This window comes from Mirounga leonina, unplaced genomic scaffold (assembly GCF_011800145.1).
Source record: "Mirounga leonina isolate KUSES-001 unplaced genomic scaffold, KU_Mleo_1.0 Mir_357, whole genome shotgun sequence".
Classification (NCBI taxonomy): Eukaryota; Metazoa; Chordata; class Mammalia; order Carnivora; family Phocidae; genus Mirounga; species Mirounga leonina.
Genome location: NW_023270702.1, coordinates 8,700,621 through 8,722,596, shown reverse-complemented (window position 1 = coordinate 8,722,596; position 21,976 = coordinate 8,700,621). Strand labels below are relative to the sequence as shown.

Here is a 21,976-nt window from a genome sequence, read left to right as displayed (position 1 = left end):
ATTATACAACTATGGCATTGTACAGATAGAACTGCTTGTGCCTGTGTATTTTTAAACTATGCATCAGAATCTGACTCCCTGATTTCTTAAAAGGAAAATTACCTTGTTTCCAGGGAGTTTGGGAATTAGCTGTAATCTTCATTCTTAATCCTCTCAAATGAAGGAGATTACAAAATAAAATTGAGCTCACTATGCATATATACAAGTAAAACTACGACCTCGGTCCTCCTGCTGTGTGCTGAGGCAAAAAGAAGCATTGAAATTATCTTCTCTGGGCATCAGGCCACAGCTTGTCCAAAATGTAACTTCCAGAAGGGATCCACTTTAGAATTGTGACCAAAATGAACAGAACTGAGGTTTGTGATTGCCTGGCCCATTCACAATATGGCAGACTTTGGCATGATTCCTGGATTATATTCTTATTCTATGTATTAGGAAATGATATATTTTGTTTCTCACCAGTTGATAAATGGTTAGTTTAATATAGCACATATGTTGATCTTGTATCAAAATAAGTCTGACCTTTAAAAGTCAACTTGCAGTTGGTACAACCCTTTTAGCAAGCAATTTGGCAACACATTTCAGAGCCATAAAAATATTCATAGGCGTTGACCATGTAATCTCACTCTTGGCAATTTCTCGCTAAAGGAATATTCTCTCTACTAAAAAAAGAAGTTATAATCATACAAAAAGGTATTGTAATGTTATTCATGGTAGCAAAAATTAGAGTTTTCATTTACAATAACAAATAGTGAAGAAATTATTATGAGAATATGACATACTCATTAAAAGGGACATGTTTACCACAATATTAATAGAAAAATATACAAACTCTTATCTGTCCTACAATTTTAGTATTTATTTTTGTAGAACAGAGAAAAACTGATAATAATTTATTTGACTAGGCAGTAAGATTATGGGTTTTCCCTCATTTTTAAGTTAAGATTTGGTTTTTAAAGTTGTAATTTTATTATATTTATTTATTGCCCATAACCAAAACCTTATTGAAAAACTGACACCAAAATAGGAGATCACTGTTGTATACCTTACAGAATTAAATTACATTATCTTGGTAGAGTAATTGAATTACTGAACTGTTAAGGCTTTCTGTGATAGAACACAAATTCAAGAGGTGGTGTGGATCATTAGTGCTGCCTTCTTCTAAATGAATACCCTCCTGTGAGCCTGGCCTTTCCTCCTATTGGCTGGACAACGCTGTTGAACAGGCTACACAAAGAACCACCATCTCAGCATGGCTGAAAACGGTGGTAATCTTATAGGAACCTGGACAGCTTATATCTATAAAATAGGAATTTGGGCTTTGAACTAGCCATTTCTTTTTGTTTTTTCTTTTCCTCTTCCAAGGTTGATGTAATAAATCTGTAGCCAAAGGGATGTTGATCCTTCTGCAATCCCAGCCGGTCCCAATCTATAAGGCCTGAAGTTGTTTCGAAGGAGACTTAGTAAGATACCCGCTGGCCTTCAGATGAAGAACATTACGTTCAGTTCTCTTATAACCTAAAACCCTGCCCTCAGGTGTGCTGCCTGTGATAGTGCTGTCCTTTGGACTGCCTTGTTTATTAAAAGGAAAATTACATTTAGAATGTAATTCCCTTAGAATGTTTCCTTGCCTCCGACAGAGCCATACTTTACTCAAAATTCCATCTGGAATTCAAGACCTCACAGGTAAGGATTCTGCATCAGCCTCAGTAGTTCGTGTCAAGAACATTCAGGAGTCCAAAACAATATATCCTATTTAGAAACTGGGACATAAGATAAAATGATTCTCCAAAGGATGCTTGGTTTAACATTTCAAATCTCTATCTTGCCCATTGCTAACAAATTAATTTTTATCCAACATATTACATGTTTCCAACATAGAAGGAGAAACATAATAAGCCTCGACAGGACAGTTTTTCCCTGACAATTACTAAGTAGATTGTTTACTTGACATAATTCTTGAAATTAGGCATGTGTGGGTAGAAACATGCACTTAGTACTGTTTTATATGATAATTTCCTAGCTCTGCCTTCCTTAACTAGTTTCTTTTCAGTCCATTTTTTATGTATACATACAGATTTACTAAAGGATTTCCTTTAAAATTCCTTTTGAGAATATTTGGAGTTGGCCCACCACTGTGTCTCTTCAAGGTGAGACTTTTCCATCACTTCCTATCAAGCTTGTCTTCTTAATAGTGTTAAACATTTCTCTCTCTATTCAAATAAGTATTAAACTAGTAATGTAATACAGTTATGGAGCTTTAAGACAAATTTCCACATGGAATGTTTCATGTGTAGCAAATAGATACATAATAATCTTTATCCACATCTGAGTCTTCAACAAGAACAATTTGTCTCATGATTCACCATTCTTGGAGAAAAAATCAGTGCCTAGAGTAGAAAATATAGCCCCCAAGAAGGTAGTCAAATCTGGATTATATTGGCCCAGGGATTAAAAGACAAAGGCAGAAATTGTGGCTGTAAATTGAAGACTTTTACATTTATGGGGAAAACCATAATTTTTTTAATCTCCCACATGTACAGAGAGGTATACCAAAAGCATAGAATCAAATTAAAAGTTAGAAATCATTTTTAATGTATCAATGATAATTTATGTATGAAATTACAAGGTCTTCTGGATTTGAAAAATATAATAGGCTTGGCATTTATCTGAAAGGATTGGTGTAGTTTGAATCAGTCTTGCAGCACCAAAGAAATCATGTTCTACTTCTGAAACCAAAAAACTCCTTCACTCTGAGGAAAAGATCAACTACATTAATTAACTAATCACATAACTAAGAAAGTTGATGCTGGGAATAGTACCTGGATATTATAAATTTCCCATTTCCTTTATGACTCAAATTATTATTCCTTGGTGTCTGGCTTTTTTTTTTTTTTAAGATTTTATTTATTCATTTGAGAGAGAGAGAGAGACAGAACACAAGCAGGGGGAGCTGCAGGCAGAGGGAGGGGGAAAAGCAGGCTCCCCACTGAGCCGGGAGCCCGATGTGGGGCTCGATCCCAGGACCTGGAGATCATGACCTGAGCTGAAGGCAGATGCCCAACCATCTGAGCCACCCAGGCGACCCCTGGGTTTTTTGTTTTTTTTTTTTTAAGTTTTTATTTAAATTCCACTTAGTCAACATACAGTGTAATATTAGTTTCAGATGTACAATTTAGTGATTCAACACTTATATACAACACGCTGTGCTCATCATAAATGCCCTCCTTAATCCCCATCACCTGTTTAAGCCATCCTTCACCCACCTCCCCTCTGGTAACCATCAGTTTGTTCTCTGTAGTTAAGAGTCTGTTTCTTGATTTGCCTTTCTCTCTTTTCCCTATGCTCATTTGTTTTGTTTCTTAAATTCCACATAAGTGAGGGGTGCCTGGGTGGCTCATTTAGTTAAGTGTCTGGCTCTTGGTTTCAACTAAGTTCATGATCCCAGGGTCCTGAGATTGAGCCCCGCTTTGAGCTCTGTGACCAGTGTGGAATCTGCTACACATTCTCTTCCTCTTCCTTTGCTCTTCTCCCGCTCCCCTGTGCTCCCTCTCGCTTTCTCTCACTCTCGCTCTCTCAAAATAAAATCTAAAACAAAATTCCACATGAGTAAAATCATATGATATTTGTCTTCCTCTGACTTGTTTGACTTAGCATTATACTCTCTAGCTCTATCCACATCATTGCAAATGGCAAGATTTCATTCTTTTTTATGGCTGAGTAATATTTTGTTGTATATATAATATATATATACACATATACATATATACACATATCTACCACATATGGTATTTTATGGCTGAGTAATATATATGTTATATATATACATATGCATATCTACACATATATACAGATGCATATGTACATATACATACATATATACCCATATATACCACATCTTTATTCATTAGTTGATGGACAATTTGGCTGCAGTAGATAATGCTGCTATAAACATTGGGGTGCGTGTATCCCTTTGAATCAGTATTTTTATATTCTTTGGGTAAGTACCTAGTGGTGCAATTGCTGGATCATAGGGTAGTTCTAGTTTTAACTTTTTAAGAAAACTCCATACTATTTTCCATAGTGACTGCACCAGTCTGCATTCCCACCAGCAGCTCAAGAAGGTTCCCCTTTCTCCACATCCTCACCAACACCTGTTGTTTCTTGTGTTGTTCATTTTAGCCATCCTGACAGGTTTGAGATGGTATCTCATTGTAGTTTTGATGTGTATTTTTCTGATGGTGAATGAAGTTGAGCATCTTTTCGTATGGATGACTGGCTTATTTTTATTTAAAGTTCATTATCTTAGATGGAACTACCTCAAAGTACTCCTACCAGATTGCTAAGTCACATGACCAAACACACATCTTGTCAATAGAGACAGTGCCTGGCACAGAGCAGACAGTGTCTCTTTGTCAAGTGAAGAAATGAATGACTAGCAGGTGAAAAGTAAAAAAGCAGAGGAAAACATCTTGCAGTATGCGTGCATGCATTTGTGTGTGTATGAATACACACACACATGCAAATATGGAGTCAAAAATATACCCACAGACAAATAGTTTCCCAAAACCCAATAACAGAAAAATCCTCTGTGAAGGTGATAGTTACGTGAAGTGCCTGTCCCCCACAGAAGTCATCCCCCAAATATGGCATCAACTCTAGGTAAAACCCACCTCATCATTTGGAAAATTCTGAGGAATCCTAACAGGGAATGGAGATGCATCACTTCTACCCTAGGAGGAAATGAAGCCACTGGGAAGGTGAAGCCGAGCACCCATGTGAGAAAGCCTGTGACCCCATACAACCTCCCAGCTGCCTAGGGACCAAAGCCAGTGTGTGGATCTCAACCTCAAATGCCACGATGAGAGAGAATCTAGTGTGTGGCATTTGAGCCCCATAGCCAGAGACACACCCTGTTTTCTACCACAGCTGTCCATGCTGTCCTTGGATGGGGACAAGGAGGAGGCCAACTGAGAGCAAAGTCAGAGGGCACAGGAGTGAATTTGGTGCTTGGACTCACTTAATATTTAAATAAATTGATCTTTGCTAGACTTAATCTATTTTAAACCAGAACTTTATTTAATGGCTCTGTTCCTTTTTCCAGCATGACACACTGCTTGGAGCAGTTCACACTTACTGACTCTGTACTTAACATTCACCCCAGAAGTTACTGATAAAATCAAGAAACAAATCAAGAGGGAACACCAAGTTCACCAAAACCCAATAGTATGCCTTTTACTTAATCTGCTGTAAACATGCTATTTGTTTTAAAGTGAATAGAGGAAAATTTTCAGTACCTTAGCAGTCTATTTCACATGGGTTTTTTTTTGTTTGTTTGTTTCTAAACACCCAGTTAATCACATTCCTGAGAAGGGTGACATTTCTGGAGCACAGAAAGAATGGTATTCACAGATGTTTCCCCAATCACATTTACTACCTCCTGCCAAGAATGTCCAGTTGATTGCTCAAGGGAATGTATCTCACCTGAAATCCCTTGGACTGCATGCATTTGTTTTATACTGATTGTGTTGAGTCAAATTCTATTGGGCATTCAGTCCAGCAACTCTTTTTTTGTTTTGTTTTGTTTTGTTTTGTTTTAAGATTTATTTATTTATTTTAGAGACAGAAAGCACACAGGGACAGAGGGAAAGAGAGTCTCAACAAACTCCTCGCCAAGCGCAGGGCCCAATTCAGGGCTGGATCTCACCACCCTGAGATCACAACCTGAGCTGAAACCAAGAGTCGGATGCTCAACTGACTGTGCCACGTAGGTGCCCCCTAGTCCAGCAACTCTTAACTGAATTCTGTTCGAAGTCTAAGTAATTCAGCTGCACTAACATGAGGAAACCTGGGGACCAAGAATGGCTCTGACTTTGTACAAAATACCCATCCTTCTGGGTGCTGGTTTCCTTCTCTGAATTAAGAGGGCTGTATCAGATGGCTGGTAAAGTGTCTTTTGACTCAAAGATAGTATGTGCTGTGATTGGCAGTGAATTGCCAATTACAGTTCGTTGTTCATCTCCTGAAAGGAATAAATCACAGCATTTTATAAGGAATCATGGAAAGCCAACTCCAACATCCTTTGTCACCAAAATAGGGAAGAATGAGGCCCATAGACAAAAGATATCCCAGTTAGTGACAGAACAGACTGAGACCCAAATCCCTTGATGTGTTGTTAGGTACGTCTACAACAGGTAGTCAAGCACACTTGTCAAGTCTCCTACTGAAAATGGAAGTCTGGCATAAACTAAGAAGTGGAGGAGTCAAATGCCCCCTTCTCTGTGCTAATATTTGCTCTTTGCTAACATTTCTTCTACCACTTACCACATTGCATTGTAATTAGTTGAGTGCAGGTTTGAACATACATATAGAGTCAAGCATGCTCAACCCCACAGGCACTTATGCACACTTAGATTGTGAACTATTAGAGGGCTTTATCCACCCCAAAGTGTTTTACCCATGGTGGACACCCCGTAAATATTTGCTGGATGTCACCCATGAATGCTTCTAGGAGAATGTATGAAAAGCTGGGGGTACCAACAATTTACTCTTCCTCTACTCCCATTCTACTCCCCTTCTAGATTTTGCTCCAATAGCCCATAAACACAAACCATTGCTACATACATGAAGATAACAGTGAGAGGCCTATTGTTGGAGGCACAGTAAATCTCAGCCTACAGGACACCTTGGTGAAGATGGATTAGCAAATATGGTTTGGGCTTAGACCAAAATGAGGCTTCACACGTCCTCTCTTCTTCCTTGGGAGCCATTGGGATGAAGAGCTAGATGGACAAAGAGACTAAGAGAATGGAGGACTGCAAACTGCCTTGACAGCCACCCTGGGAGCACAGGGCAGATAAGTAGGCCTGTCTCCTTCCTACCCTAGATGTGCACATCACACAAAACCAGACGCCATGGAAAACATCTGGTCCTGACCCATCCATGAGGCAGGCAGTGCAGGAGGTGGGAGCTGGCTCAGGTGTGTGAGGCTGCTGCCTGCAACTAGGACCCAGTTGACACTTGACTTTCACATTAACAGCCCCCCTTTGAAAAAGAGGCTTGAAGAAGGAGAGAAAAAGAAAAAAGAAAAAATATCCAAAGGGCTCATGGTAATACCTCCTTACATGAAAATATCAAGATAGAAAAACAAAATTCCGGGGCACCTGGCTGGCTTAGTCGGTTAAGCGTCTGCCTTCTGCTCAGGTCATGATCTCCAGGGTCCTGGGATCCAGCCCCACAGGGCAGGTTCCCTACTCGGTGAGGAGTCTGCTTCTCCCTCTCCCTCTGCCCCTCTGCACTGTTCATGCTCTCTCTCTATCAAATAAATAAATAAATAAATAAATAAATAAATAAAATCTCTCTAATTTCTCCCCTTGAGAACAAAATAATTATTTAAATTTTTCATTATAAATATATTTTAAACATACATAGTCTGATCCTTCCATTGTAAAGTTACAAGAAATATTAAATTTACAAAACTAAGTTAATTTTAATTCACCAAAAAATTAATTCACCAAAATTTTGGATTATATCTGCTGTCTACTTCATATCATGCATAAATTAAAATTGCATGTAAATTAGAAACTTCACAGTAAAATACAGCTATAAAAAGCTCAGGAGAACATTTGGAGAATATATATGCAATTTGAGGACAAGGAGGACTTTTTAAGTACAGTAATAAGGCCAGAAACCATAAGTGTGAATATGAACTGATTTAACTACACAGCAATATAAAACTTCTCTGTGCAAAACACTATAAATAAGGCTAAACAGCATATGAAAAGAAGGGAAGAATATTTGCAATATGTATAGCAGATATACGGTTAATATCCTTAATATTTAGATATTCTTACAAATTAAAAAGGTAAAGATCAACCCAATAGAAAAAATGTCAAAAAACAAGCTATTCACAAGAGAATAAACAACCAAAATATATGAGCAGATAGGTGTTCAATCTCAGCAAGAAAAAATTAATTCAAATTGAAGTAATAAATATTTGGCCACTTATCGCACTGCAAGGAGGCCTTGATTCTCTTGGTGGGGAAACAACTCCAAAATATCCTTTATCCAGATTGACCAGTTGTTAACATTCTGCCACATTTGCATCATCAATCTCTTGCTCTTTCCAAATAAATATTGAGGAATAGTTTGCATACATCATAATATATCATGCCCCTTTACTCCTCAACTTGACATGTGCATCTCTATTTTAATCTTTTATTATCCTTTGTTAGAATTTGTTTTCTGCCATCAAGCAAAAAGTTAATAATTCAGGTCATACTTGTTAAGTATAAGTGGATATCAGAGCCATAAAACTGTCCAAAAGAATCCTTGGTCATCATGAAATACCCATTAAACAGTCCTATATGACACCTAGCAAACTGACAGACATGGTTGCTTCCTTCTGAGAGCTTGGCTTCTGAAACATGACTACAGTCAATACATTTGTAGCCATACATCAAGAACTCAATTTAATCCCAAGAGAGTACTAGAGGGCCAGTTTATCAAGGAGCAAACTGCCAGGCATGTGCATAAGCATGCACACTCTAGATGTGCACACATAGTCAAAGAAGCCAAGAAGCTGGGACACACCCATTGAGTAATGCTTTGAAAACTAAAACCCCAGGTGTCCAATTTTACAAATGTGCAAATTGCTAAAGTGAAGTAAGATTCTGCTAAGGGTAAAAGGATATCAGGATTGGCAAGAGTGTGTGAGGAGGTGGGGTAAGGAGTCCTGAGGAAAGAGAATTCAATGAATGTTGAGTTCGTAAGCATTTTCCTGGGCTAAGGAAACTACTCCATTTGTCCAGAAGAAAGGGTATCAGCTGCTGTGCTTGGGCACTGGCTATAGATACAGTGTGTTGGGACATATGGCACAGATCATGTTTAAACAAATACCAAAAATACCTGCCTAAAGTGGTTGTATTCTAATAATGCATTTGCACCATTGAATTCTATCTAAGGATACACCTTAATTGCATTAATATCAAAACTAATTTTCAATTTTTCACTACTTCTTAAATGTTCATCTTCCCCAACAAGCTAAAGAACCTGATATAACCACTTACATTCATTGAAGTTCTGTTCTTCCAGTATATGTTGAATATATGAAAAATGATTATAATCATAACCTCTGCCAACCTGAACAAAATTGGTTTCATTCCAAATTTCTATCTATAATTCAGAGCCGGGGCTTTAGCAGGGTTTTCATTTCCTACCTTCATTCTGACCTTTGATCTACTATCCTCTATTGTTTTTTATTTTTCTGACTTTAAAACAATTTCAAACTCATGAGAAAGTTACAAGTGAACTCCAAAATATCCTTTATCCAGATTCACCAGTTGTTAACATTTTGGCATATTTGCGCAATCAACCTCTTGTTCTTTGGAAATATATATTGAAGTATGGGTTGCATACATCATGATACATCAAACCGTTTAACTCCTCAGCATTACATGTGCATCTCTTAAGAACATGAGTTTTGATTTTTATTCCCTTACATAAGTTCAGTACAGCTATTAAATTCAAAATATTTAACACTGATATAACACTTTTATCTAATCAAGCATCCTTATCCCAATTTCACCAGGTATGTCCTTTATACTTTTTCTCTCTTCAAAGAGTCCAGGATCCAGTCCAGCATAACATACTGCATTTAGTTCTTATTTAGTCTTTAGTCTCCATTAATCTGGAGCAATTTGTCAGTCTTTCTTTATCTTTAATGACATAAATATTTTAAAGAATACAGGTCAGTTATTTTCAAGAGTTCCTCAATTTGGGCTAGTCTACTATTTTCTCATAAGATTCTGTTTGTTTATTAGGGGCACCTGGGTGGCTCAGCTGGTTAACCCTCTGCCTTCAGCTCAGGTCCTGATCCTAGGGTCCTGGGATCGAGCCCTGCATTGGGCTCCCTGCTCAACGGGGAACCTGCTTCTCTCTCTCTCTCTCTCTTTTTTTCAAATAAATAAATAAAATCTTTTTTTCTGTTTATTTTATCCCCAGCCAGAATACTATGTAAGTGATACTGTGCCCTTCTCAGGAAATAATATATCAAGGCAGGTTATGTCTCTTGCCCCCTTACCAGTGATCTTAATTTTCGTTTCCCAATGGTTTGTTCTTATCCACTGTACAGTTATTATTTTTCCCATTGCAATAATGAGCAGTCTGTGGGGAGACAGTTGGAAAACCATGCAAATATCCTAATCCTTCTCAAACTTTTCCCCCTAGATTTGCCATTCATTGGTGATTCTTGCTCAAACCAATCTTCAGTCTGATAATTACAAAATGGTGATTTTCCAACTCCTGATTTATCAGTCAGCTTTCTGCTATATGGAAGAGCTGGGACTTCTCATCTATCTATCTATCTATCTATCTATCTATCTATCTATCTACCTACCTACTTACCTACCTACATACTTCCCTACTTACCTGCCTACCTACCTGTCCGCTATATACTATCCATGGATTGACTCATGGATTTCTATTTTACTTAGTGGGTTATAATTCATTACCATCTTCACTCATTTTTATGCTCAAATTGTCCCAGATCTAGCCAGGAGAAAAACCTGCAAAGTGGTTTCAAGGGGGCTTTTGATGTTACCCATTTTTAAAGAACTTCTTGGGCGCCTGGGTGGCTCAGTTGGTTAAGCCACTGCCTTCGGCTCAGGTCATGATCCTGGAGTCCCGGGATCGAGTCCCACATCGGGCTCCCTGCTCGGCAGGGAGTCTGTTTCTCCCTCTGACCCTCCCCCTTCTCATGCTCTCTCTCTCTCTCTCATTCTCTCTCTCAAATAAATAAATAAAATCTTTAAAAAAAAAAAAAGAAAGAACTTCTTTATATTCTGATGCAATAAGATGCTTCTGGTTCAACTCTTACCTTCCTTACCACCATCTTGAAATTAGCTATTTCTCCAAGGAATGTTCCTTTCAGTGGGGAATGGTATTTAGAAGGCAAGATTTGGTACTAGGTGTGCTGATTACTATTGGAGTATAATTGCTTATAGCTGGTTCCAAAGATAGAGAGCTAAAAGAGGCAAATATATGCAGATGGATGGATGGATGGATGGATGGATGGATGGATGGATGGATGGATAGAGATATGAAATAATAAGTTCATACCTTCAATTCCAAATTTCAATCCACCCCACCAGGTTTTTCCTTCTCTTTCTTTTCCCCATATTTGTATCTCCCTGTGCAGTAAGAATCCGGGCTTCCAAGAATATCAACCCATTCACTGTTCTCTTATTCCTACAATACATAGGAAATAGTTTTAGAATTGTTACACTTATAATATTCAAAAAAAATACCAAAAGAAAGAGTTCAAGATTTATTTGTGGGTTTTTCCCCCCTTAGACCAAGATTATAAAAGGACTATATTCAAAAGTTACTTGGGAAAAACTCCCACTTCTAGTAAGATGGAATAGACATACTGTTTTTTATTTCTTCTATTCAGTGCAACTAAAAAAAATGGACTTTATACTTAAACAGAAGACTCTGAAAGGTAGAGAGAAGGCAGACTAGCGAGGTACCTCAAGACCCAAGGGACAACATGATGATGAGTTCCCTGGTTTTTCTTTTTGCCTTCTGTATGCCACACTTGGAGCTGAAGAAGCTGTCAATCCCGAAATGCCAACAAGCACAGACAAAAACAGCAAAAGGCTGCTTTCTCTAGCCAAAGGATTAGGAAAGGGCAGCCTAGCAAAACAGGAAACTTTTGGATAATAACCACTCTACTCCAGTCAAACACCACAGAAAAAGCTGGGGCCCCATCTTCACCCCATCTTCACCACCAGCAAAGGCCAAATGAGGAGCTTAGCCTTTCATCCCTGCCAGGCTGTAATGAGGCATCCTAGCCTCCCCCCACTATAGCTGCATGTGAATCTACAATTATCTCAAAATTAAAATTTTAATTTAAAATGAAAATGAGAAAATTATTTAAATTCTTTTTTCCTGCCCCCCTTCAATGTGGACAGGTTATGAATTGGAAATACAGTTGGAGTTCATTTGTTTTTGTTTGCATTTAGTTTACATACTTCTTTTCCCATACTTGAGGTTTCAATTTTAATTTTTGAATACATAGAAGATTAATATGCTTTCAAAAGGAAAAAATTTTCAAAAAGGTATACTCAGAGAAGTGTGCTCTCTCCCCTATTCCTCCCACCCTAAATCACCCCCTCCTCACCCCCTGCTTCTCCACACACATCCTTAGTAGGCAATCTATTTCATTGCTTTATTACCTGTGTTTTTTTTAAAGAATAAGCAGATATGTGTGTATGTTTTATTATTTCCCTTTTTTTTCTAAGTAGTTAGTGTCTAGCTCCAGAAAAATAAAGGGTTTGTTGGTATTTTTATTGGGATATTAAATTTATAAATTAACTTGGAGATAACACATCCTGATGGCACTGAAACATCCTAATCAGGAATAAGGAATGCCTTCCGCTTTGTTCAAATTTGTTTTTATATCTTTCAGGAACGATTTTTTTCTTTAAGTGAATTTTAAATATTTCACATTTCATTTTTTCCTATTTTAGCTATTTGTCTGTTTGTTTTGCTATTGTAAACAGGGTTTTCTTTTCCATACTATCTTCTATTGGTTATTATTTGTACATACAAAAGTTATTAAATTTGATGTGTTGGCTTTACAGACTGCCACCTTGCTCATTTCTATTGTTTTTTTGAGTTGTTTTTATCACTAATTCTTTAGGTTTTTCAGCATTACTATCACATCATCTGCAAATAGAGATTTTACTTCTTTTTTTGTTTTCCAATTATTACACCTCTAATTGTTTTCTCTTGTCTAATTGAGTTGGTTAATACCTCTAGTACTATGTTAAATAATAGTGGAGATAGTAGGCATTCTTGCTGTGTTCCTGTTCTTGATGGGTATGCCTTTTTTTTTTTAAGATTTTATTTATTTAGTTGACAGTGCATGCACAAGCACAGGGAGCTCCAGGCAGAGGGAGAGGGAGAAGCAGGCTCATGCCGGGCTCGATCCCAGGACCCTGGGATCATGACCTGAGCCAAAGGCAGATAGTTAACCTACTGAGCCACCAGGAGCCCCGTTGGGTATGCCTTTGTGTTTTCACATTAGGTAAAACTTTGCCTTTGTGTGTGTGTGTGTGTGTGTGTACATATGGACACATACACTTACGTGTGTGTATATACATTAACATATGTGTGTGTAGGGGTGCCTGGGTGGCTCAGACAGTTAAACGTCTGCCTTCAGCTCAGGTCATGATCCCAGCGTCCTGGGATCAAGCCTCGCTTCGGGCTCCCTGCTCCGCGGGAAGCCTGCTTCTCCCTCTCCTACCCCCCCGCTTGTGTTCCCTCTCTCTCTGTCTCTCTCTATGTCAAATAAATAAAATTTTTTTTAAAAATCTTAAAAAAATATATATATGTGTGTATATATGTCAACCCTAATCATATCAATGATATGTGACATTTCCTAATCAGTGATCTATGGATATATGAATATCATACATAAAGGAATTATTCACCCATTTTTATTTTCTTGAGAGTTTTTATTAGGAATAAGTGTTGACTTTTTTCAAAGGCTTTTCGGAACTATCAATGAATTAATATAGTAGTTTATATTAATAGAATTCCTAATATTGAACTATCCTTGCATTTCTTTATAAACCCTACTTGGTTTTCTTAATGTGCTGTTGAAGTCTCTTCACTAAAATTTTATTTTGGGTTATTTTATGTCAGTATTCATAAATGATATGTGAAATATTCCTTTTAAATTATCTTTATCATATTTAGATATTAGTGTTATAATTGCTTTGTAAAAAGAATTTGAAAATTTTCCTTCATTTTCTCTGAAGTGGTTTAAGTAACACTAAGATTATCTCTTTTGGTCTCTTTTGGAGAATTTTCTTATGATATCATCTGGGCCCAGTGACTTTTGGGGGACAGTTCCTTGATAGCTTCTTTTAACTCTATTATAAGTGCTCTGCTTATGCTTTCTATCAATACTTGGGTCCATTTTGGTAAGTTGTATTTTCCTATGAAATGATGTGTTTCATCTAGGTTTTCTTATTTATTTACATATTGGTATGCAAAATAGTCTTCTGATTTTTAAAATTTTCTGTGTATCAGTAGTTATTTCTCTCTTGTCATTTTATGTTGTATATTTGCCCTTTATCCCCTTTTAAAATTAAATTTCTTAGTGATCATCTCGTTAGTTCATTTTTTCAAAAAAATGGGATTTATTTGATTTCCTATTTTTCTATTTTCTGCCTCATTAATGTCTATTTCTGCCTTCAGTATTTGCTTCTTTTGCTTACTTTTTTGCTCTTTTTCTAATTTTTTTGGAAATTTAATTTACTTATTTTTATTCACTTTTTTTATTGACATATATATTTGCCACTATGAATATTCTGCTGATTGCTTTTTAAAAGTATCTTGATTTTTATATATAGAATTTTAAATTATCCCTATTTTTCAGAAATTCTGAAACTTCTCATATTTTAGCTTTCACCAAGGGTTGTTTATTGTTTTGTTTTTTAATGTCTAGGTGGGAGGTTCTACTTGCTGGATTGAAGATGATGGCCATACATTTTTTTTACACACTTCTATTGACAGGTGGGGTTCTATTTATCTCCCCCATTGATTATGGATTGGGCTGTAACTACTTAGATCAACAGAATATGTTGTTCTGGGTGTATCTTTTAAGAGGACTGTCCGTTTCTGCTTTGGTTTCTTGAATCCCTGAGCCACCACATAGGAGTCTGACAACTCAGCTACAGAGACCATGTGCAGAGGCCCTGAAACTATGCAGAGAAGGGGAGCGACCCATCTAAACCCAGCCTTCCACTGTCCCACCAGTGCACAGACATGTGAGTAGAGAAGCTATCTTGCAGGTGTATTCTTCAGCCTCAGCCATCCCAACTGACATGATAGCATCAGAAATGAACAACCCAGCTAAGCTCTTTCCAGATTCCTCCCTGACAAAATCATGTGCAAAATATGCTTTAAACCACTAAACCTGTTAGGAAAAGGGGAAAATAGCTTTTTATCCTCTTTAACCTCACAGGGTAGCTTAACTGTAAAGAAGATTCCTGGCTTACATTTTCTTTGCTCTGAGTTTCCTCAAAAGGCGTCTCTGCTGTACATTGTTTAGTATGTTGTTTTTTAGAAGTCTGATGACTACCTAATTTTCTTAACCTTTTAAGTAATTTGACCTTTTTGCTTGGAAACCCTGAGGGTATTTTTCTTTGTCTTTAAAAACAAATAGTTTTACTCTTTCTCTATTTCATGTCTTGCTTGTTTATTTTGTTTGTTTTTTAATTTCACGTGGCTTTTAGAAAGGCATGCATTTTGTTTTTGTTGTTTTAAAGGGCCTTTTATAGTGCTTTTAATTCTTTTCCTTCCTACTTAACATTTTACTATCTGGTCTATAATTTTTAAATAGTATCCTTTGACTTCCGCTTATTACTTATCTAGCAGGCAATTAATCTTCTACTCTCCTATTTCTCTCTTCCTTCTTCCATTTTTTAGTTGCATTCTTCCTACTCTGTCCATTTGTACACTGTTCATATACAATTCTTCCACTCATGTACCCACTCTTGTTTTAGTCTTTGCTCTTCAATTAAATGTATTAAATGATCAGTGTCAGTGCATTTGCTTTAATTTCCCCCTCTTGTTTCTTTCTTTTTTCTTAATACCATGTCTTTGGTGATTACCACTGTACTCTAGCTCCTTCTTTCCTAGAAGCAATGCCTTTCCGAGGCTTCCAACTCTGGTCCCACTCACTTTCATGTCTCTTCCCTATAGCTCATGCTGGAACTACCAAGTCTCAGACGCAAGGTCCATATATTTGCACTTGATATTTGCCTTTTGTTTTCTGGTGATTTTGCTTTTGCTTTGCATATACTCTCGGCTCTCTTCTTTCTTGCAGTCCTTTAACACTTCCTTCTCCTGCTCTCCATACTCACCAGTCTGCACCAATGGCAGGACATTCATGGGAATTTGATGTTTATTTCTTTCGCAGGCAATTTGTAGTTCATGGTATTCTCAAAAATTGCTGCTTTTCTCTAAGGACTAAATCATGCCTACAAATTGTACCAAAATAATCCATAAACATTGGGGGGGTTTTCCCTGAATAATTAAGAAATAAATCAATGTTATATCCTATGCCAAAGAGAAAAAAATTACAATAACTCTTTCATGCAACCACTTAATTGAAATTAACTGCATAAAAGGAAAACAACATCAACATATGCACTGTTTAAACAAATCAAGAGTCAGATGTTTGTATACAAAATCAACTTTATTATAAATTAAACAAAAAAGTGGCTACTCATAAATACCAATGTTAGCATTCTCTTTCCACTAAAACCAATGAATATACTTTTATTAATTTTTCTTTCTCTCTGTTATAGTCCAAATGATTGACCAGAGGACTTTCAGTCTACAGTGTCCTTCAGTGTCCCTTCTGTATCATCCCTGACTCCTGGAGTATCCGTGAATGTCCCGAATGATATTATTGCAATACGCCTTTCTATACTGTTTTCTAACTCTAGTTGTTACCAAGAAAGATTATTGGTTTTTTTCATGTGGCGCCACTCTGCTTCTTTATAATTCCAATACTGCTACTACATCCATTACATAGAACAGTGTTTCTCAGAGTCTTCACCTCACCTGTATCATTCCCCTGGCTTGAGTTTCAAAATGCAACTTCCAAGGCCCCAGGCTGCTGAATCGAAATTTCTACCTGCAGAACCCAGTAACCTCCATTTTGAAAACGTAAGTAGATGCTTCTCAGCACCATGCTCTAGGACAACATTTAGTGACATGTGCTGCACTAAGCTCATCTGGTCTCCTCATAGTCTATGTCTATGCTCTAGGTTCTTAACCCTTTCTTGCATGATAAAGTTTCTAGATGCTTGGTGATCTTAGTTTTCTTCCTATGGATACTCCATAGTTTATCAAGGTCCCTATTAAATTTGGCACCCAAATTAAACTTGCTCTTATAAAAATGGTTTATTAATGCAGAACATAGAGGGACTGTTACCTTTCTTGGTCTATCTACCACTTATATTAAAGTAATTTAATGCTACCATACTTAGCAATTACATAACTCTGTTGGTTCATAGAATGATTGGAATCATTCTAAATCTAAATTAAAAATCTCAAGTCACAGATTTTTTTATCACTTGAACACCTATATTTGTGCCAATTTAAATGCAAATTTTTGTATTTATCCCTGTTAGATTTAATTCTGTTAATATGCCATCTTATTAAGATCCTTTTCAAGTTTGGTGTCTTACCTATCCTATAAGTCCATTCATTGATGGCTTTATTCAGCATGAAAAAGCCTCTAATAGAGAGCCATAGTTCTCTGTTTTTTAGCCTATTCTATTTAAGGTTTTTATGATTGACTTGGATGAAGATAAGCAGAGCACCTGAGGAGAATCTGTGCCAAAGTATTCAAAGGCACAGAGATGCCAATTTTTACAAAAAAGAAAGAAAAAGAAAGGAAGGAAGGAAGGAAAGAAGTTGATTAGAGAATTATTTTGTAGTTTTAAAAAATATGAAATAGAGTGGAAATTCACATAGTTATTAATTAAGACAAAATAATTCAGAGAAACATCTCTCTTTTGGCAGCCACTTAGGATAATTGCCCTGGTTTCTCAGATGTACATGTTTACTTTCCCCTTCCATTAGGAATATTGTGTGGAAAAGTTTGAGAAGCACCTACTTAAGATATCCTATTTTCATGTCCTCTGCAGAACTGAGAAGTCTGTGTTCATCCAATCATTTACAAAAATGCTAAATAGGGGAAAGGCACCCTGACAAACACTTTCTCGTGTTATTTAAAGCCATTACTAGACATTTTTGAGAGGAAGCAACCCTTAGTACTCCATCAAGGAAGGACAAATAACAATAGCTAGCTACTATTTGATTTTCAAGCAGTCCTTTGATCTATCTGCCTAGTAACCTCCTAAAAAATAAGCCATACTGGTTTATTAAAGCTTCTCCTTAGTTGACATTTGTTGGCTGCTAATGACCATAACATTCATTTCTGCATGCTCAAAAACAAGCCTTTTAACAATCTGTTGTCAGTTCTGCATGCATGAATCAAGGTGCCCATAATTTCCAAAACCTACCCTATTCTAATCTTCAAAAATAAAGATGAAAGTTAGTCATTAATGATCTGTGGTATCTCTCCTTTTTGCCATGACTTTTCAAAGACTACTAAACAGTAGCTCTGAGATTATGGCTGAAAATTCTGTTACCATCATAGTAATTTATCCGGCCTCATTTAAAATATCCTGGAGTTAATTTACTAATCCCTTACCTATCTTGGGCTAAAATTTTCACTTTTCGTAGTTTCTTCTCCATATTCAGTTGAAAAACCCATTTAGAAAAGAGAAGAAAAAATAGGAGTTGAATGATTCTGCTACTTCTTTGATATACTTTCTCTTATCATCTCTAAACAGTAGACTTATTATTTCCTTTTTCTTTTTAACAACTACAACAACAGAAAAGCCTTCCAGTTCCTTCTGGCCAACTTTACCATATTTTTGATCCTCAGTTTATTGGGGGCCCTAGTTTATGGCACTTTCATAATAGATTTGCTACACCTCTACCTTCATCCTTGATTACTCTTCCTTCTTTATATCTTCTACATATATTATTTAAACTTTCAGATGAGTAGACAGCCATTCAACTTTCCTGAGCTGTCTCCTGTTTTATTTAAATTATTTCACAATTATTCAGCTAAAAGTTTTTGGGTTTTTAAAATCTCCCTTTGTTGGGGCGCCTGGGTGGCTCAGTCGTTAAGTGTCTGCCTTTGGCTCAGGTCATGATCCTAGGGTCCTGGGATCGGGCCCCGCATCGGGCTCCCTGCTCAGCGGGAAGCCTGCTTCTCCCTCTCCCATTCCCCCTGCTTGTGTTCCCTCTCTCACTGTGCCTCTCTCTGTCAAATAAATAAATAAAATCTTTAAAAAAAAATAAAATAAATAAAATAAATAAATAAAATCTCCCTTTGTTAGCCATAATCCCTTTTCGAGACTCAAGTCTGTGGGTCAAAAATTTTTTGTCTTTGGGGCACCCGAGTGGCTCAGTCGTTATGCGTCTGCCTTCAGCTCAGGTCATGATCCCAGGGGCCTGGGATGGAGCCCCGCATCGGGCTCCCTGCTCAGCGGGAAGCCTGCTTCTCCCTCTGCCACTCCCCCACTTGTGCTCCCTCTCTCACTGTCTCTCTCTCTGTCAAATAAATAAATAAAATCTTCAAAAAAAAAAAATTTTTTTTTTTGTCTTTGACCTTTTGTAAAATTTTCCCAAAGTTCAGGACACTTGTCTGACTCTAGAGTCCAGGGTTTTCTTTTGTGGCCATCATAAACCATGAGCTTGGAGTTCTCAACATTTTTTATATCATAGCACATCATTTATGATAGTCTCCCATGTGACACACCCTCACCATTTACCCAAGTTTTACAAACCTCAAATATACCTTGTCTGAAAGTAAAACATTGTAATCATATTTAATTGTCACATATATTTGCTATATGTCAGTTCTGATTGCTCTCTACAATGCTGGTAGTGACATTGAGAAACAGGCTCTTGATTACGTAGACTTTCATGCTACTTGCTATGTCAACCTTTTCCTCCCACTCAGGAAACCATACCTGTAAGAACGTAGGAGCAATGATACCATCAGATATCATTTGACTACACTCAAGTGTATGTATTTTTAGAAAGTAGCTGATTTACAATTTTAGTTCTTTTACTATTAGTAACACATTACTTAGGATTCACTTCATGGGCTAAGACCATGAAGCTGAAGATGACAGAGATGATTTCTCCCCTCCACACCAGCAGCTAGCTTTTCCTCATTGGTCAAAATTAAATGCAGGCCTCACTTGATTTTGGTTATGAAGGCAGTCAGTAATTTACCTGATCAGGGTGGGCCAAGTCTCCTTTCTTAACAGATAACCCTCCTTTGTACAATCTGGGTGCCACTTGCCTCAGTAGTCCGTAACATTCTCCAGTAGTCATTATTTCTAACCTGGTAGTACTTTGGCAGTCTGTATGAACATATTAAATATGGCAGTGAATTCCATCATGTCTTTAGAGTAAAAAAATGCAAGTTTTTGCAGTCTTTTAATTTAAAATAAGTTGATCCCGACAGAATTTGAAGCTAGACATAAAATTGTCTGTAAAAGGTATTTTTCTAACAAATCTTAACAATGCATACTGAATTTAAAACTGTTAGATGATGAGACAATGCACTCAGTGATGAAAGCACCAAGGACAAACAGGCTGGAAAGGAAAGAGAAGGAAAGGAGAGGAAATTATACATTTGGGGCGCCTGGGTGGCTCAGTTGGTTGAGCGAATGCCTTCGGCTCAGGTCATGATCCTGGAGTCCCTGGATCGAGTCCCACATCGGGCTCTCTGCTCGGCGAGGAGCCTGCTTCTCCCTCTGACCCTCCCCCCTCTCATGTACTCTCTCTCTCTCTCATTCTCATTCTCTCAAATAAATAAATAAATCTTTAAAAAAAAAAAAGAAATTATACATTTGGGCATTTTGGACAGGCCTTCCATCCATGCTGGTCTCCTCCTAATATACAGAGTATGTCTAAACTGGAATTCTTTTTCCTTTTTAATTAAGAACCATTTGGAATGAACAATTTTTCATTGTCCAGCTCCTTGTATTATAATATCCACAGTATGTTACATTAAAGCCAATCTATTGCTTATGCAAAATATAGGATTTTCTTAGAACTTGCTTCTCAGAATATTTCAAGACTCCTGACACACCTTAATAAATACATTCTGTACTCCAATGTCTCCAGTGTAAAGAGAATATAATCTTTAGTAAAGGTGGTGATAAACTTTTAAAAAAAAAAAAAAACCTAAATTTTATGTACAAAGCCCCTTTCCTATCTGTGTGCCCAACTCCAGTTCAATTTCCCTTATGTTTTTTACCTAGAAAATTTGACCAAGTTAATTGATTGAAACTGCTCTTCAGAATCCTAAAACATCCTTTTCAGATCTAAAAAAAACTTTCAAAGTTCTTCCCTGTAGCCAGGAAATCAAAATATAACATGGCAAAAGACAAACAGCTTAGCTGTGGTCCTTTGGCTACCTGAATATCTTCTGACAAAGCAGAAGGGAAAAAAAGAAATGAAGGAAGGAAGGGGGAGGGAGGGAGGGAGAGAAGGAGAAAAGGAGAGGAAGAGAAGAGTAAATATCACAATATTAGATTGTTTCAAAATGAGCACTTATTTTTTTTTAAAGATCCATACAGTCTATTAGCAAATGTATTAGGATGCAATGGTTAATATTTTTAGAATTGGCCTTACTATTTTCATGATCCTCTTTTTAAACTTCTTTTTGTTAATACCTATATTTCTAAGGATAAAGGAAGATTTTTTCTTACAATATTAATACAACTCTACAGTCTTGTAATGCATAATGGTACCAAGAGTTAGAGCCCTCCCTCTCCATTGGGTTGGACTTAACCTTAGTGAATGCAAAATTCTGTACTTTCTCACTTTCGCCCACTAGGCAACGGCAATAAATACCCACAGCAAATACCATAAAGCACTTCAAACATGATGAACATCAAGGCTTAGCTGGTTATACTAATCTTTCTTCACTTCCCAGAAAAACTATCTTTTTAAAATTCAGACTTCACTTTTTTACAACAATTCTCACATCAATTTATTTTTAAGAACTAAAACATTACCCTAAAACATACTATTAACTTATTAAGCACTACCCCAAAAATTATTTCTATGGACATCTTCCGCACAACAAAAATCAAGACTGTTTGTTTTTTCGGTTCAGAAGTCGCATGGTAGCTTTTAAGTAATCTCTCCACCCAACATGGGGCTCGAACTTACAACTCCGAGGTCAAGAGTTGCAGGCTCTACTGACTGAGCCAACCAGGTGCCCCTCACAAGGTAATTTTTTTAAAGCAGAATTAAAAGCACTCCATTTGTGATTTTCATAGAGGATGTG

The 21,976-nt window shown here is 37.0% G+C and overlaps 1 pseudogene; it reads right to left on the bottom strand.

The window, feature by feature from the left end:
- Positions 1–1,145: 1,145 nt before the first annotated feature.
- Positions 1,146–20,007, bottom strand: LOC118026998 (annotated as a pseudogene).
- Positions 20,008–21,976: the final 1,969 nt, after the last annotated feature.